Genomic DNA, 18,281 nt, shown 5'->3' with positions numbered 1-18,281 from the left:
ATATCACAATCACACGAGAAAAGTATAATTTCACGCAAATGTAGTCGCGGACAATAACTAGTCTTATTACTTAGAATGCAAACAAGCGTCCTTTGAGATTCCAGACGTTTGCGAGCACATTTGTGTGGATAATCTAAAATCTAGTGCCTGAGCGGTTTGGCACAATATCTTGCCTAATCATATTCCAGGCAAGAACTCTAGCTACTTATACGCCAAAGCACTCATCAGGTCAGGTTTTTATATCTATTGTTTCTACCTTTTTTATGTGGTGAACTAGTTTTAAGGAGTCTTTGTCCTTTACAACATTACAATTTCTTTGAATAAATAAAATAAATATTCACATTCATTCATTCATTTGACATAGTTATATATGCTTAGTTAGGCGCTAGTGGCGCTAGTCACTCTAGTGGTTGATTTTGGCGTCTTATTTGGGGGGATTGGCGGTTCGATTTCGGAACTCTAACTTTTCGGAGTTATGTGCGTTAAGCAATCAAGAGCTCGCCCGCACCACGATGCGGCGAGTTGTAGTGCGTTTTAAAAGTTTTTCGGTTATAAAGTTGATGTTTTCATAATCTGTGAAAATTTCAACTTTCTCCTATTACGGTTCATGAGATATGGCCTGCTGACAGACAAACGGACGGACAGATTGACGGCGGAGGCTTAGTAATTGGGTCGGTCCCGTTGGCAACCTTCGGGTACGGATTCCTGAAAACTGTTAGGTAGGTAAATGTAAATAATGTAGGATACCCAAGATTCAAGAATTTGGGAACAGTTTAAAAATTCAATTCAGCTTTCCAAAGTTTGGCTACGATCCGAGTTTCGCAACCCCACATTGTTTGAGAAGTAGAACTTTGGAAACCCGTTTCTAAATTATCCTTTTCTATACAATCTAGACATTTATTCATCTACCTATAGGTAATACTGTGGATTTTAGAATGAGGCTAACTTTTCTGATTAAAATTTCACGTTTAATTTCCGAAATTCTGTGATAAACAAAAAAGTGTTTTTTTAAATAAAAATAGCGAACAACTGAGCAGGTGGTGCACCTGATATTAAGTGATTACCGCCGCCCATGAACATTTACAGTACCAGAGGAATCGTCAATGCCTGCCTTTCAGGAATTTGTTGGTATAAAATATAACCCCATGCTGTCATCTAGTGGGAACACCGCCGAAGGGAGTTGATTCTACAGTTTGCATGTGCGTGGGAAAAACAATCTGGTACTACATCCATACTAATATAATAAATGCGAAAGTGTGTCTGTCTGTCTGCTAGCCCTTTACGGCCCATCCGTTCAACCGATTTTGACGAAAATTGGTACAGAGTTAGCTTACATCCCTAAGCCTTAAGGACATAGGCTACTTTTTAGCCCGGAAAATCAAAGGGTTCCTCGCGGGATTTTGAAGAATGTAAATCCACGGCACGGAATCGGCTTAGCTTAGTTAGTGTTATATTTCGATATAACACTACCTACAGGATACCTATGTGGGAGAGTGCGCCGAAGAACTTTTCAAACTGGTTCCTCCTTCACCCTTCTACTATCGTACCACCAGGCATCGCCAAGGTCTGCACCGTACTAAGTTCAGATTAGAAATGAGGAAGCAAATCGCTTCGTACGAGTCCGTGAAATTAATCTAAATATATAAAAGGAAAAGGTGACTGAATGACTGATCTATCAACGCATATCTCAAACTACAGGACGGATCGGGCTGAAGTTTGGCATGCAAATAGCTATTATGACGTAGGCATCCGCTAAGAAAGGATTTTGTGAAAATTCAACCCCTAAAGGGGTGAAATAGGGGTTTGAAGTTTGTGTAGTCCACGCGGATGAAGTTGCAAGCATAAACAAATCAAATCAAATCAAATGGTTAATTCAAAATAGGTAATAAATTATACTTTTTGAAAGTCCGTTGTTGGATTTGTAAGATGAATTATTAGTAGTGGTGATAATTTTAGTTAAAAATTTTAGTTAAAGCTAGTATAATAATTATGCAGTTTGTCTCTATAACTTAGACCCCCAGAGAAAGGAGACATTTCCAAAGAACCGCTTTCAAGTGGATGATTGTAGCATAATCTATGCAGTTAGGTTTATATATATATATATATATTTTTTTTAAAGAATATTAGCCATATTAAATGACTAATATTCCCCTTTCCTCTCCAATTAAGCGTCAGGCTTGTGCTAGGAGTAGGTACGACAATAGTGCAACGGGCGGGGTTTGAACCGTCGACCTTTCGGTTTTCAGTCCACTCCTATACCGGTTGAGCTATTGAGGCTCTATGTAGCGAGCGATTAACAGGAAGTGGAAAATCAAAGGGGCGAGTCACCGGCGCGGAACGGAGCGCACCTGGGGACTCTGTGCGACGACGCTCCACTGCTTGCCTTGTTCTTACAGCGAGGACAGACACGTCTGCGAGTGACTGTGACACTTGCTTGTTGGAACAACGAAAACTATAGAGATCATTTTTCCTTTATCGCCTCAAAAAGTTTTTATGAACCTTTTCATTTTTATTTTATTGAATTTAGAGTATTCTAGAGTCTCTTTTTCTGTGTCAAATTCCGCATCGCTGAGGGTTGTGACCCCTCTCCATTAATTACATAAATGGTAGGGGTTTTTTTTAGGAATAATAATAATAATAATATGTTGAGGTTCCAGCTCCTTCGGCATGAACTTGGCATTATCAGTTAAGTCAATTCAAAGTCAAAGACACTATACCCCTATAAATACGGTATAGGTTTGTATTATACAGTTAGGTAATTCGTAGCACTTGCAGAAAGTAAAGAAAGGGGCGAGTCACCGGCGCGGAACGGAGCGCACCTGGGGACTCTGTGCTACGACGCTCCACTGCTTGCCTTGTTCTTACAGCGAGGACAGGCGCGTCTGCGAGTGACTGTGATACTTGCTTGATGGGACAGCAAGAACTATAGAGCTCATTTTTCCATTATTAACTCAAAAAGTTTTTACGAACATATACACTTTTAGGGTTTCCGTGCCTCAAAAGGAAAAAAGGAACCCTTTTAGGATCACTTCGTTATCTGTCTGTCTTTCCTTCTGTGTGTCTGTCTGTCTGTCTGTCTGACTGTATGTCCGTCTGGCAGAGGACATACAGACAGAGAGACACAGTTATTGACGCACAGAGGTCCGTCTGTCATATCTATCAAGAAAACCTATAGGGTACTTTCCGTTCACTTAGAATCATGAAATTTGGCAGGTAGGTAGGTCTAATAGAGTAAATCCGAAAACCGTGAATTTGTGGTTACTTCACAAAATTGAAATTAAAATGTAATAATAAATAATAATTATTACTTTCAATTTTCAAAGTAAGATAACTATACCAATAATATGAAAGTGCCTGTACATTCTAAAACAGTTTTTTATGCATAATAGTAATTGATTTATTGTACAAAATGTCGAAAAAAATACCCGAGTACGGTATTTATCTAAAAAAGAGTAAAAAAGATACTGCGTCTCTTTTTTCCTCTTTAGGTAGTCATTTCGTCAAAAACGCTTTTATTTAAATTACACTCAAATCTGGCGGGGTGATTACGTAAAACGTTGCAGTAGCGACAGCAGTAGCAATCCGACAGTTCATTTGCTGTCTCTCTTCTTCTTATTTTGCTTTGTGGCTATTGCTGTCTCTCTCTAGCCGGACGTTTGGCAGCAATGATCGCGAGTAACCGGTATCGCCCGCCGCGCCGGTAACCTATATTTAAGATGATTGTAGCGTTTGGTACGATTTTTTTCAGGAAGATGCTCCACTGCTTTCACTGTTTTGAAACAAAACACCAAAAACAAACACGCTTTTAAGTAGATGTGACACTTAAAGCTCTAACACACTGGGACGCCATGGCAAGGGTGCTGGATATAATATATCTATAGCTACCTCTGGCTACCTACCGTAGCCAAATGCCAAATAAGTAGCAAAACAACACAACAGTAGCGAATACAAACACGCGAGTGGCCTTCCTGGCGATCAGTAGCCACTGAGTAAGGGATACGTAACTTACTTGTTTACAAAATATTAGCGACTTGGCTACGCATCGCCTGGTTACCAAAGTATCCAGTCTCCACGTAGGGGCCGGTCGGTTGCGGCTACGTCTCCAAATTGGCGACGTCGCTAGACGTGGCCAGACTGTAGCCAACCGCTAAGATTTGGAACACCCTCCCAGCATCAGTTTTCCCCTCCAATTATAATATGGGTACCTTCAAGTCAAGAGTGAATAGGTATCTTCTAGGCAAGCGCGCTCTATCTTAAGATGCATCATCACTTGCCACCAGGTTTGATTGCAGCCAAGCGCTAGTCTATAAATTAAAAAAAAGACTGTAGCCAAGTGAGTTAACTGCCATACATTTCAATACATTTTTTTTTACTAAAAATATTTGCCATGTTAAATGTCTAATATTCCCCTTTCCTCTCCAACTAAGCGTCAAGCTTATGCTAGGAGTAGGTACGACAATAGTGGAACGGGCGGGGTTTGAACCGACGACCTTTCGGTTTTCAGTCCACTCCTTTACCCGTTGAGCTATTGAGGCACTTGAATCGTCTGGATACGTAGCGGACAAGGTCGCCATGGCGTCCCAGTGTGCTCTTAAAGAAAACAGGGGATGTTTTCTTTTTAGGTAAACGTCAACTCAAAATGCCGCTTTCTTTTGTATGTTCCATCTACCAAGAAATACTCAAGATTTCGGCTGACTTATTTTCGAATCATTGAGGCACAAAACGGCTTGTTTGAGGCACAAAGGATGCTCCCTTGCTTCGCTTGTTCTAATGACGTGAAGCGAAAATTCGAGTGTATCTGACATTATTTTCATGTATGTACCTATTTTTATTAGTATTTATTAGTAAACTAGCTGACCTGCCCCGACTTCGCTTGGGTGGAGTTTAGAAAATTGAGGGGGAGGTTGAATTAAATTTTTCTCTCCGTAAGAACCATCCTCGTACTTCAAGAAATATTATAAAAAAAGAATTAGCGAAATCGGTTCAGCTGTCCTCGAGATTTGCGATGAGCAGCACATTTAGTGTTATTTACTCTCTGTAAATATATTAACAATAAAGTTGTTTTAAATTAAATTAAATTAGTGATTCATTTTTATATTATAGATAGTTTGAAACACAGAAAACCGCATCGTCATACCTTTTCATTTATTTGACACTAGATGACATCCGCGACTTTGTCCGCCTGGATTTAGGTTTTTCAAAAATCCCGTGGAAACTCTTCAACTTCCCTGGGATGTAAGCTAACTCTGTACCAAATTCCATCGAAATCAGTTAAGTCGTTGGGCCGTGAAAAGCTAGCAGATAGACAGACAGACAGACAGACATACTGCAGGCGTTTATAATATTAGTATGGATTTTATTATTTATTAAAGAAATAGATAATGCGACTACGTAGGTTGAGGTTTTAAAAAATCAACTCAGGAGCTCTGTTTTTCCGAAATTAAAACAAATTTCCTCAAAATCGGTTAAATGGATGGTCTGTTAAAAGGTAACAGACACACTTTTGCATTTATATTATTAATATTATTTTACTAGCTGATGCCCGCGACTTCGTACGCGTGGAAGTAGGTTTTTTAAAAATCCCGTGGGAACTCTTTGATTTTCCGGGATAAAAAGTAGCCTATGTCACTTTCCAGGTCTTTATCTATAGATACCCGTGCAAAAAAATCACGTCAATCGGTTGCTCCGTTGCAGCGTGATTGAAGGACAAACCAACAAACCAACAAACAAACACACTTTCGCATTTATAATAAGGGTACTGATTGACATCATTAATGTTAGCAAAATAATGAAAAATAATCCTTTAAAATATTTATTTTCCACTAGATGATGCCCGATGACTTCGTCCGCATGAATTTAAGTTTTTTAAAAATCCCATGGGAACTCTTTGATTTTCCATGATAAAAAGATGTCCTTCCCCGGGATTTGAGCTAACTCTGTATCAAATTTCATCAAAATCGGTTAAACTGTTGGGCCGTGAAAAGCTAGCAGACAGACAGACAGACCGACATTTATAATATTAGTATGGACTAGCTTATGCTCGCGACTTCGTCCGCGTGGACTTCACAAATTTCAAACCCCTATTTCACCCCCTTAGGGGTTGAATTTTCAAAAATCCTTTCTTAGCGGATGCCTACGTCATAATAGCTATCTGCATGCCAAATTTCAGCCCGATCCGTCCAGTAGTTTGAGCTGTGCGTTGATAGATCAGTCAGTCAGTCAGTCAGTCAGTCAGTCAGTCAGTCACCCTTTCCTTTTATATATTTGGATTAAAGATTAAAGTACAGTTCGGTCTGCTTCACGGCTCTGGGTTCTAGCTATTTGGAACCTTTAACAAAATTGTAACAAATAAATAGGTATAGAAAGCAAATTCTTACACTGTGTAAAAGTCCTTAGCCCTTACACATTTCTATATCACCCGTTCCCAAATTTACGTATCATCTGCCGGCAATACGAAATAAATTGTGCCGAAAATTCAATTTCATAGGTTCGCCGGTTTTTTATAGCCGAGGTTACTTGAATGGGATTACGCGACTCAAATTGGAAAAAAATCACTCGAGGCCGAATTGGGAAAAATAAATGTGATATATGAAAATTTTTAGGGTTCCGTACCAAAATGGGGAAATGGAACCCTTACGGCGCGGTGCAACTTTTTCCGTCCGTCCGTCTGTCTGTCTGTCACTGTCGATTATTTCAGTAACTATTACAGCTATCGACATGAAATTTGGAATAGTGGCCCAACATCAATGAAAAAAAAATGCAATTATCTAAATATATAAAAGGAAAAGGTGACTGACTGACTGACTGACTGATCTATCAACGCACAGCTTAAACTACTGGACGAATCAGGCTGAAATTTGGCATGCAGATAGCTATTATGACGTAGGCATCCGCTAAGAAAGGATTTTTGAAAATTCAACCGCTAACGGGGTGAAATAGGGGTTTGAAATTGTTGTAGTCCACGCGGACGAAGTCGCGAGCATAAGCTAGTTTTTACTATAATTAAAAAGAGTTGGGGGTAAAACCAACGCTCTAACTCGCTTCGTTTTTTATAAGGGAAAGCTCACTGACTGACTGATCTATTAACGCACAGCTCAAACCACTGGATGGATCGGGCTGAAATTTGGCATGCAGATAGCTATTATGACGTAGACATCCGCTAAGAAAGAATTTTTGAAAATTCAACCCATAAGGCGGTAAAATGGGGGTTTGAAATTTGTGTTGTCCACAGTCCATAGTTAACAATAAACCTCTACAAACAGTTAGTTTTGCGGTTCGTTAACAAAAGTGTTTCTTACCGTTTTACTTCTTCTGTAGTAGGTACGGAATCCTCGGTGGGCGCCGCAGATTCGCACTTGACCGATTTTTACTATTCATACCTACGTATCTTGTAACGTGGGTTTACGACCGGGTTATGGAGCTTTTTTTATTAGGAAAACATCTTGAGTGTTGAATAAAAACCGAACAAGGTCGAGTCGGACTCGCTCACGAAGGGTTCAGTACCGCAGTTATTGATAAAAAAAAATTCGTGGCCATTATTTTTGCAAATACCTATAGATTTATTTGTTATTTTCAGGAGCTCTTTGGGTGTTGATTACGATCAATTACGATCAAAACGGCGTTCATTTCAAAAGCTATACAAATGCAACCAAACAGCGATTCATATCAGGATTCAATAAAACAGTCCCGCTGACACAGTGTCGACTATCGCGCTATTATTACCCCATTTTATTGCCCCATAACGTATTACGGGGCAAATATCTATGATATTTATTGTCCCTAAATCTTAGAATAATGGCGAGAAAAAACAACGTAAATGATATCATAAGTTTTTTGTGTTCCTTACCTTAAAAGAAAGGAAAGCTCTTAGATGGTCATTTCGTTGTCCTGCGTACAGAAAATGGGAGAAGTCTCGGCCGAAATAGCAATTAACGACCTCATATTGTATTGTGTAAAACGGGTACATATTATCACGATTAATTTGGCGATTTTTAACTGCCGATATTTCGACTCTCGGGTTGCAAAGCTGAAGTGGCACTGGGCAGGGCATATAGTTCGTAAAACCGATAGACGTTGGGGTCCCAAGGTGCTAGAATGGCGAAGACTCGTGTTGGAAGACCCCCCCACTAGGTGGACGGACGACATCAGTCGAGTCGCAGGGAGCCGCTGGATTCAGGCGGCGCAAGACCGTGGCGTGTGGAAGTCCCTACAAGAGACCTATTTCCAGCAGTGGACGTCTATCGGTTGATGATGATGATGATTTCGACTTAGTTGCATAAGTCGTTGTCACGACGGAACTGCACTTAGTACGCGGCAAAAAGTAATGTACATCAATCTTTAGTTAGAGATCGCGGTTTTGTAGAACATTGTATCTGTCATTGAGACCGACAAAACGTCACATAGGTATATGACCTCTATGTTGGGGACAATACGCAGAGAAACTTCTTCTCAGACCTGGGCGCGTTTGGAGCCCTCGTAGCTTTAGTTTTAAGCACGTATTTATTATCACCACTATATTATCATCTTACAAATTAAGATTTTGACCATCAGCAAGCGTAAAGTTTTACCTATTCTGAATAAATAATTTGAGTTTGAGTTTGAGTTTCACTTTCAGCTTTTATAAAATAACGAAGGTCTGTCACGCGCTGGCTCTTAGTCCCCTAAATAAGCCCCGTCATGACTATGAATTCCAGTGTAACTCTACAAGTGGGTGGAGGTAAGACTTTATCCCATAACTCGAACTAACATAACAATTATTCAGAACGTGTCACATTGAAAACAATAAATTACATCAGTGTATTTAACAAGTCAATTATTCTAACGGAACCCTCTAAATAATTGATCAAGCTTCGAGGATAGCTGGGATTCCTTTGTACATAGTCATTCGCTAATGATGAGAGAAATGGAAGGGGCCACGCCTCACAGAAATGTATTGTGAGTTTTCTAAAGGTTGACTATGACACCTGTCATCTGAATGATCCCCTAAAGAAGCCCCTATCTACTCTACTACCTATCTTGACTATGAACTTTCGTAAATTTTTTCTCTTTATTCCGTTTTTTGTCAGGACAGTCGTCTTTTTTAAAAATTATGACTTATTTCCCTTTGAGGTACGGAACCGTATGAAAAAAGTTCCTAAAATCTATGATCTCATTTTATATACTCAATAATAATATGTAATATTGTAAATTGATCTCTTGAAAAGAGCAACCGCCGAGTTTCTTGCTGGTTCTTCTCGGTAGGAACGGCATTCCGAACCAGTGGTAAATTAAACTAGTCGACGATTCAAAAGCACTTGTAAAAGTTTACTTGAATAAAAATATATTCTATTCTATTCTATGTATGAACATCGCAATTTACATCGTGTCACATTGAAACACATAAATTACATCAGTGTATTTAACAAGTCATTTCCTGCCATTATTCAAGTGGAGGCCTCTAAATAATTGATCAAGCTTCGAGGATAGCTGGGATTCCTTTGAATGTAATCATTCTCCGCCTTCGGTTCATTTCCTCTTGTAAATAGTGGAGGCACCGACTGGGGGGGGTGAAGGGATAAACAGCTGTGGTATTAAACGCTATAAGGCGAAATGTACACCGGCAGAATCTTGGCGTCAAGTGCTACACCGGCTACCCACTGCTGCTGAAAAAAGTACTGAATTAAATTTACTACACTTAGGGCCGGTTGTTTCAACAAACTTTGACGGACACGTAACCTTTAAATATGGCGCTAACGAACGTAAGTAAAGAAAAAGCGTTGATTCAGCATCTATTAGCGCTTACGTTCGTTAAAAAGTTACGTTTACGTTAACTAGTGCTGGCGCCATTGGTGATCGTCAAATCAGTTCGTAACTTCATACTTCTTACAAACGGAATATTTTATTTACAAATTATAATGGAATCAATTTAATTCAAAGCTTTTAATGGTAGTTTTTTTGAAGATGAAAGAGAATTTGTAAGAAAGAAAAAGTGTTTAAAATGCGAAGTAGCACTATTAATGACTATGTATATAATTTAATATACTTAAAATGAAATAAAAAAAGGATACGGAGAAGTAAGTTAATTTTTAGGGTTAGTTTCGCAACCAAAATAACAATGACGAACAGTTTTTTGTACAATGAAGCAACGCACTTAAATTAACAGATGTTAAAGTTCGTCTACGTCTGTTAAATTTTAACGAACCTATCTTACGAAGACCAATGGTTTGAAACAACCGGCCCATAGTCTAGTATTGTGAATGGAAAGGTGTGTTGGTTTGTCATTCAATCATGCAGTAGCATATCAACGTCCGATCCGTGATTTTAGCTTGGAGCTGGGCTTCACTAATTGAAGGCCGGGCGGGTTGACTAATTGTACTCTCCGAGGCACGGATGGTGACACACCACCAACTTTTTTTAACAGAAAAATTCAATGCCTATTTTTGGCCCGACCCGAGAATCGAACCCAGGACCTCATCATCTGCAGTCGAACATGCAAACCACAAGACCAACGAGACGGGTAAATAAATAAACACTCATCAACACACTCGAGTTTCAAAGCTTTGTGATAAAACCCCCTCATTATTTCGTGAAACGCTTTTGTATGAGACGTAACCCAATTTACAAACAAACATACATTTTGATCTGAGCATGTACAGATTACTGTTTGCTCCAAAACACATCTATCTCATACGCTGGCAAATACTCTGTTAGTTAAACTTGGACGAATCGATGGTATTAAAGCCTGAGTCAAACACAACGCGTGGCTGCATAGAAGCGGGCATTACTTTGCGGAATTCTATGATATACAAAGAACTACAAGCTAAATCTACTAATGCTAATCTGTGTATCTCTATCTTATATCTTTCTTGTTTATTTACATAAAAGGAAAATCTGACTGATTGACTGACTGATCTATCAACGCACAGCTCAGACTACTGGGCAGATCCGGCCGAAAGTTGGCATGCAGATAGCTATTATGCCCCTCAGGGGCTAATATAGGGGTTTAAAATTTGTGTAGTCCACGCGGACGAAGTTGTGTGCATAAGTTAGTCTAAATATATACAAGGAAAAGCTGACTGACTGACTGATCTATCAACGCACAGCTCAATCTACTAGAGGGATCGGGCTGAAATTTGGCATCTAGATAGCTATTATGACGTAGGCATCAGCTAAGAAATCATTTTTGAAATTTAACCCCTAAAGGGGTGAAGTAGGGGTTTGAAATTTGTGTAGTACACGCGGACAAAGTCGCGAGCATAAGCTAGTAATCTATTATAATATTATCTAATACATAATAATCTAATTACAAATAAGTAAAGTTTGTAAATTTGTATGCAAGGGGTAACCTCTGGAACTACTTTAACGATTTTGAAAAAACTTTCACCACTAGAAAGCTACATTATTCCTGAGTGACATAGCCTATATTTTATTTTAAAAAATAGGGATCCCTATGAAAACTGTAATACACTACCTGTGCGAAGCCAGCCAAGCCAAGCCAAACCAGTAACTAATATTTTGGATTCAAGCGAAAGTGCGTTTTCAGTGTAACGCCCTGCCATATAGTTTCCGCAACGCGCTCTCTTTGTAAGAGCCTTAAATAAAGATCCCATATTGATGGGCTATTGAGATGAACTTTATAACGATACCTCTAATCTCTATAAATCCTGTATACCTACATAATATGTAGGTATGTGCCTACCTATTAAAATAATTGTAATAAGTAATTTGTCTGTTTACTTAGGCGGGGATCATTATCATGACCAACCCATCGCCGGCTACAGTCACTACAGAGCACGGGTCTCCTCTCAGAGTGAGAAGGGTTTTGGCCATAGTCTACCACGCTGGCCAAGTGCGACTTGGCAGACTTCACACACCTTTGATAACATTATGGAGAACCCCCAGGCATGCAGGTTTCCTCACGATGTATTGTGTTCTCCTTCACCGTCAAAGCAAGTGATATTTAATTACTTAAACGCACATAACTCCGAAAAGTCAGAGGTGCGTGCCCGGGATCGAACCCCCAACCTCCGATTATTAGGCACCTATCAAATAGCGCATGCCAGTCGATTATTGTGCTGGTTAAGCAATGGTAAGTCTGTAACTGGGTGATTAATTCTGGGTTTTTGCAAACCCCGTGGGAACTCTTTGATTTTCCGGGATAAAAAGCAGCCTATGTCCTTCCCCGGGATGCAAGCTATATTATTTGCATCAAATTTCGTCAAAATCGGCAAATACAGCTATTGATTGTGCTAACACCCGCTGTATCCCAATTCTCGTGCCTATCGTATAATTCCATCGGAACCCATTAATAATACAAATGTATGATTATTCATACAAGGCTGATAGGTATCTCGTAAATCCCATTACCCCTTATCTTTGGTTAATTAGTCTTGTACCATCACAGCTTACACTGATTGCCGTTGTTACTGTACTGATATCGTTTAATATTCATTTAAGATTATCATCCATACCTACATTATATACAGGGGGTAACCAGAACGCTAGCAAAAACTTAGCGTTATTGTTTTACTACCTAAACACAATCCAATACCAATAACCATTTGCCTCATTTTGTAGTTTTAGTGATTTAGTATTTTTGAAACCCGCAATGTATAGCATGCAAAACTCGGGTAACCCGAATAACCTACTAACGTAACGGTCGTTGACCTCTGGCATCAGTCAGATGTTTTATTTGCAAATATATCGTAAACTTTTACAAAATAATAGGATTTTTTAATTTTTTTTTTTCGCGGTTTTTTTTCAAGGTATCATATCAGTAATATCATCAGTACTATCACCTATCTTCGTTTTTGCTAGGGTTCTGGTTACAGCCTGTATATAATAAGACCTAACTATTTGCCAAATTTCATGATTCTAGGTCAACAGGAAGTACCTTATGGGTTTTCGTGACAGACACGACAGACGGACAGACAGACAGACAACGAAGTGATCCTATAAGGGTTCCTTTTTCCTTTTGAGGTACGGAACTCTAAAAATTAACTACTTATTGTGAATATGATTTTTTGATGATTTAATAATTTTTATAGTGTTTTTACCTACACTTCAAGGAAATTTCTAAATAATTTTAAATACATATCAAAAATTGCAGACCGGCAGGATTCGAACCTTTTGTATTTAAAATTATATGTGATGACTAGCTGACCCGCCCCGGCTTCGCTCGGGTGGAATTTAGAAAATCAGCGTAGGGGTAGAATTTTCAAAAATCCTGAAATAGGCACCTAAGTAGTTTTTCTTTTGTAACCGAAAACCCAAAAATAAATTTTCATGCAAATAACTTGAAAAATGACGTACTTTCATACAATCTTTCATCCCCTATTTAACCCACTTAGGGGTGGAATTTCGAAAAATCCTTTCTTCGTGGATACCTACTCTTTACAAAGTACACACCCTCCTAATTTCATGTCTCTATGACCAGCGGTTTAGGTTGTCCGTTGATATATAAGTCAGTCAGTCAGTCAGTCAGTCAGGACTTTTTTTTATTTCGACTTATTGAACAGTGAACATTTTACACCACACTTTTAGACCAAAGCACTAGATAAAAACAGAGACTGGTGTTTGCAATTTGCAGCCCAAATATACCGTAGTCTATGCTAGGGCTGACAAAGATAATATACTGAAAGAATAAAAATATAAAGATAGACTGAAAAATATATACAGATATTCTTAATAGCAAAAGTAATAACAACTACTAGTATTCTGTAAAATACAAAACATATCCCTGAGCGATATATATCAGAACTAGAGAGCCCCATACCTCGTCTCATCTAACGCGAGCCCAACGAATTATTTTCCGGCCCGCTGGGCTGGAAAACATTATGCTTAGTTTAAAGTTTATAAATGATATAATGTTGCGGGTTATTTAAATGATAGCTACATTATTCGTATATCCATGAGAATAAAGCTACAGCCACACATGCGCGGGATGAACGCGGGATGCGGGACGCGATGCGGGACCGTCCATGACGCGAATCTATACGCACACACCTGTACCTGTAGTATGCGATAGGTCGAGATGGCTATCCGGGTATGAGGTGGAGGGACGTTTCAGTTTCGCAACCCGTTGAACTATGTCGGTATCATTTCTGACTTGATCACGTAGAGAAATGTCTAAATAATTTGAAGTGTAGGTAAAAACATTATCATGAAAATTATAAAAACACGTAGAGAAACTCCAAGCATAGCTCTCTCCATCGCCCGCTGAGTGAATCTGAGCTTTCTTATGAGCCCCATAGTTAGCGACCATGTTTCGGATCCATCATATAGTAAAAATAATAATATACGGTACTAGCTCATTCCCGCGACTTCGTCCGCGTGGACTGCACAATTTTCAAACCTTTATTTTACCCCCTTAGGAGTTGAATTTTCAAAAATCCTTTCTTAGCGGATGTCTAAGTCATAATAGCTATCTGCATGCCATCCGTCCAGTAGTTCGAGCTGTGCGTTGATCGATCACTCAGTCAGTCTGTCAGTTACCTTCACCAGTCTTTTCTTTTTAAGTACGTTTATGTTTAAAGATTTGGCTTTTGCTTAGTCAAATTATCCATTTTGTCCTTACTTTATTTTTAAATTGTTGTTAAGTGTAATTGAGTAAAACGTTTCGAATGCCGCCTCGTCTGATATAATAAACGTAATATAAACGTAACTAGGTTACGCCCGCCGACTTGTTTACAATCTCACCCTTGTAAATAAAATGTTATCGCTGTTTAACAAACATACAGTTGGGTGATAACGTTTTTATTAAAATACTATCTGATACCCGCGAATTCGTACGCGTGGATTTAGGTCTTTAAAAATCCCGTGGGATCTTTGATTTTCCGGGATAAAAAGTAGCCTATGTCACTCTCCAGGTCTTTAACTATACCCATGCAAAAAATCACGTCGATCCGTTGCTCCGTTGCGACGTGATTGAAGGACAAACCAATAAACCAACATACCAACAAACACACTTTCACATTTATAATATGGGTAGGTATTTATAGACTAACTGTACAATTGTTAAACTGTGTGGCATTATTCTCAAAGTAGGGCTTGTGATTATCACGAGATCAAAGGATTGCGGGTCGCATGGGGTCGCAGCTTTGGGGTTAGCTGCGACCAACATCAGGGCTTTGCAATGGACCTAAGTGCTTTTTACATGCCCTTGAAGTGGGAAAGCTAATTAAATTAAATTTAGAAGTTAGGTTTAGACCTAATTTTTTGTGCGGGAAAGATTTATGTAACTATCTTCACGACAGGTCGAGATGGCATTTGGGGAGGGAACGCCCCGCACACTTGAACACCTCCCACGTTAAGCCGGTGCGGGCGAGCGCGGGTGATGTGCGGGTGTGCGGGGCATCCCGCCGCCTCATACCCCGATTGCCATCTCCACCAGTCGCGGACTATAGACGATGCCCGTGACTTCATCCGCTTTAATTTAGGTTACCTATTAAAAATTCTGTGGAAACTGAGTCATCATTTTCCGAAGTAAAAAGTAGCTTGAATCACTATCTAGGTCCTTAACTGTATTCCTGCAAAAAACACGTCGATCGGCTGCGTCCGATACACAGATACAAACCAATACACAAATACACACCGGTACACCGCTACACAGATACACAGATACACAACTACATACATAGATATACACGTTAAACTTATAACACTCCCTCTATTTGCATCGGGGTTATTATAAACGATTATTATCTTTCTGATAAAGATATTCATTAAACTTTTAACTTGAGTTGCGTGGTTCATAAAAAATTCGTTTCAACCCTCACACTTTTTACACCCAATTTGGTTGATTTATAACCAACTGTACCACAAGAGTTCATTTCAGAGATGTCCTATTTCACATGTAGCATGTGAAAAATCACATGAATCATCAATAGCCTCTGAAAAATCATAAAGTAAAATCTCACATAGTTTGAAATTTTTTAACTACATAGAGCAGGATTGCTCTATTTTTAAAACTTTGCACACGCATGATTATTGCCATAAAATGCTAAAGAGTGTGCGAGCGGGAACACTCGCATCGCTGCCTACCAGAAAGAAAAACATCTAGTTTAATTAATTTAGCAAACGATGGTACGCGTGAAAATTCACTTTCTGTAGCATGTATTTTGCTCGGGCCTGAGCAGGTCTGACCGTTGTATCTTGAAAGTTGTATATAATTATAGTCTTCTGGGATTAAAACTTCGTTAGCGTGTTTCAGGCTTCATAGTGAGTGATTGAAGATACTTGTGCTGCCATCTAGTGAGATCGTTGTGAGTAGTCCGTCTTAGGTTCGTATCGTGTCAACCTGTGGCGACCGCCACACTGTAAATGATTTCACTGAATGAAAATTTAATTTAATAGTAGCAGTAATGGCCATCTCTAGTTTATTTGGAATTCCGTCGACGTAGTTAAACCGGAGGCAATTAACGAAGGTCGGATGATGGACAATTTTTGACTCTAAAATTAACTGGTGTTTGTTTTATATTAATTAAAAAGCAAGTGTTTGTGAAAAGCCAAAAATACAAAAAAATAACTAGGCACTTTTGTTGATTTCTTTGTTTATTTATTTTATTTAAAAGGTATAGTAAGTATGAAGCATTTTATTTTTAATCCGATTGTGGCGAAGCCCAAAAAAGTCATGAATTTGACCTGTCCGCTCGTAACTACTCAACGGCTCAACCGATTTTGATAAATGATACGTCATTAGATTCGCCTTGATGGGGCGAGTGTCACTGTATACATAAAATTCATAAAAAATCGAAGTGGCGGATTTTATACACTTGCTGTAAAAGATGCGATGCAAACCACAGTCGTAGTCGGGGTGTTTTTGATTTTTTTTTTGAATTTTTTTTTACATAAAACTTAATCATCATCATCATTATAATCTCACATCAAATAGCAATAATAACAGCCTTTGGAATCACTCGGGTAGTTTTCGGTTATTACTCGGGCGTAAATTGCTTTATTTCTGCCCTGGACAGTAATCTGGTATTTGACAACTAGTCAAATCAGTATCTTTTTATCAAACGTCAAAACACGAGCTTCTATGAAATACTAGCATGTGACGTCACAATGATTTTACATGCTTTTTTAGTTAAATCGATAATTTAAAATGGTTATTACTTATTACACTTAAAACTAACAAAGGACGTGGGTTTTACGTATTTTGGAAGACCCTCTATTTAATATTGTTTTTGACATAGGCAAATATGGTGAGACCATTATTCTTTTGATTAATTTAACATCCGTATTTCGAAATAACTGTGTTGTAATTAAATTCTAAAATATTACATTCGGAAACTGGAAACTGGAGATAATAAATACCTAGCAAATATCATAATATTATCAAGTTAGCAGATCTTTGGGAGGGACCGATACGAATTTTGAAGTCAAATATTGGGACTCTGTTAACTGAGGACTTAATTTCTTCGAAACTGAGTTATTGTAATTTTATTTATTTATTCAAAAGACGAGCTTTTTACTGATGAAAGGTTACTTGACTCCCTTGACTCTTTTTTTTTTTCGTTAAATTTTTCCAGGTCAAATCAGTGATTTAATTTGGTCTGGAAAAAAATAAGTAGGTAGGTATATTGGTTTCATTTAAATAATATTTTTCACTTTTCCCTCCAGCTAAGCTTGATGCTTTTTACATATAGGTGGTAGAGTCCAATATAGTCCACAGTGGTGGAGTGATAGTCCAGTGGTTAAGAGATCATCCTCCTATTTGGAAGCTCCCAGGTTTCGATCTTGGGCACGCACCTGTAACTTTTTAATTTTATTCAGATACAAGCTAGCTATCTCACCTAGTGGTAAGTGATGATGCAGTCTAAGATGGAAAGTTTCAAAGAAATATTATGTAGACTTCCAATCCGTATTTGCCCAGTATGGTGGATGATGACCTATAAACTCTTCTCAATCTGAAAGGAGACCTATTCTCAATCGTGGGCCGGCGTTGGGTTGAGATGATGAACCCATAAAGCTTTGGATATATACATTTAGATTAGAAGATTCGATTTAGAAATATACGATTTTTAGGGTGCCGTACCCGAAGGGTACTTATTACTAAGCCTCCGCTGTCCGTCCGCTCGTCCGACCGTCTGTCCGTTTGTCTATCAGCGGACTGTATCTTGTGAACCGTACCTAATAGGCAGAGAGTTGAAATTTTCACAAAATATTTATTGCCTATAATAACAGCAATTAATAATAAAAATTTCAAAATGACCGCCATTAAAATAAAAAATAATAAGTGTTATTTCTTGCACGATGGTCCGGAACCCTTTGTGAGACTCGGACTTGGCCGATATTTTTGT

General features: G+C 38.7%; 1 protein-coding gene across 1 annotated transcript in view; it reads left to right on the top strand.

The window, feature by feature from the left end:
• The window catches only part of LOC117989419 (dopamine D2-like receptor), a 244,895-nt gene that overhangs the window by 30,208 nt on the left and 196,406 nt on the right, over positions 1-18,281 (top strand). The gene's annotated exons all lie outside the window — the stretch shown is intronic.

Source organism: Maniola hyperantus, chromosome 16 (genome assembly GCF_902806685.2).
Source record: "Maniola hyperantus chromosome 16, iAphHyp1.2, whole genome shotgun sequence".
Taxonomy (NCBI): Eukaryota; Metazoa; Arthropoda; class Insecta; order Lepidoptera; family Nymphalidae; genus Maniola; species Maniola hyperantus.
This window is presented reverse-complemented; position numbering and strand designations above follow the sequence as displayed.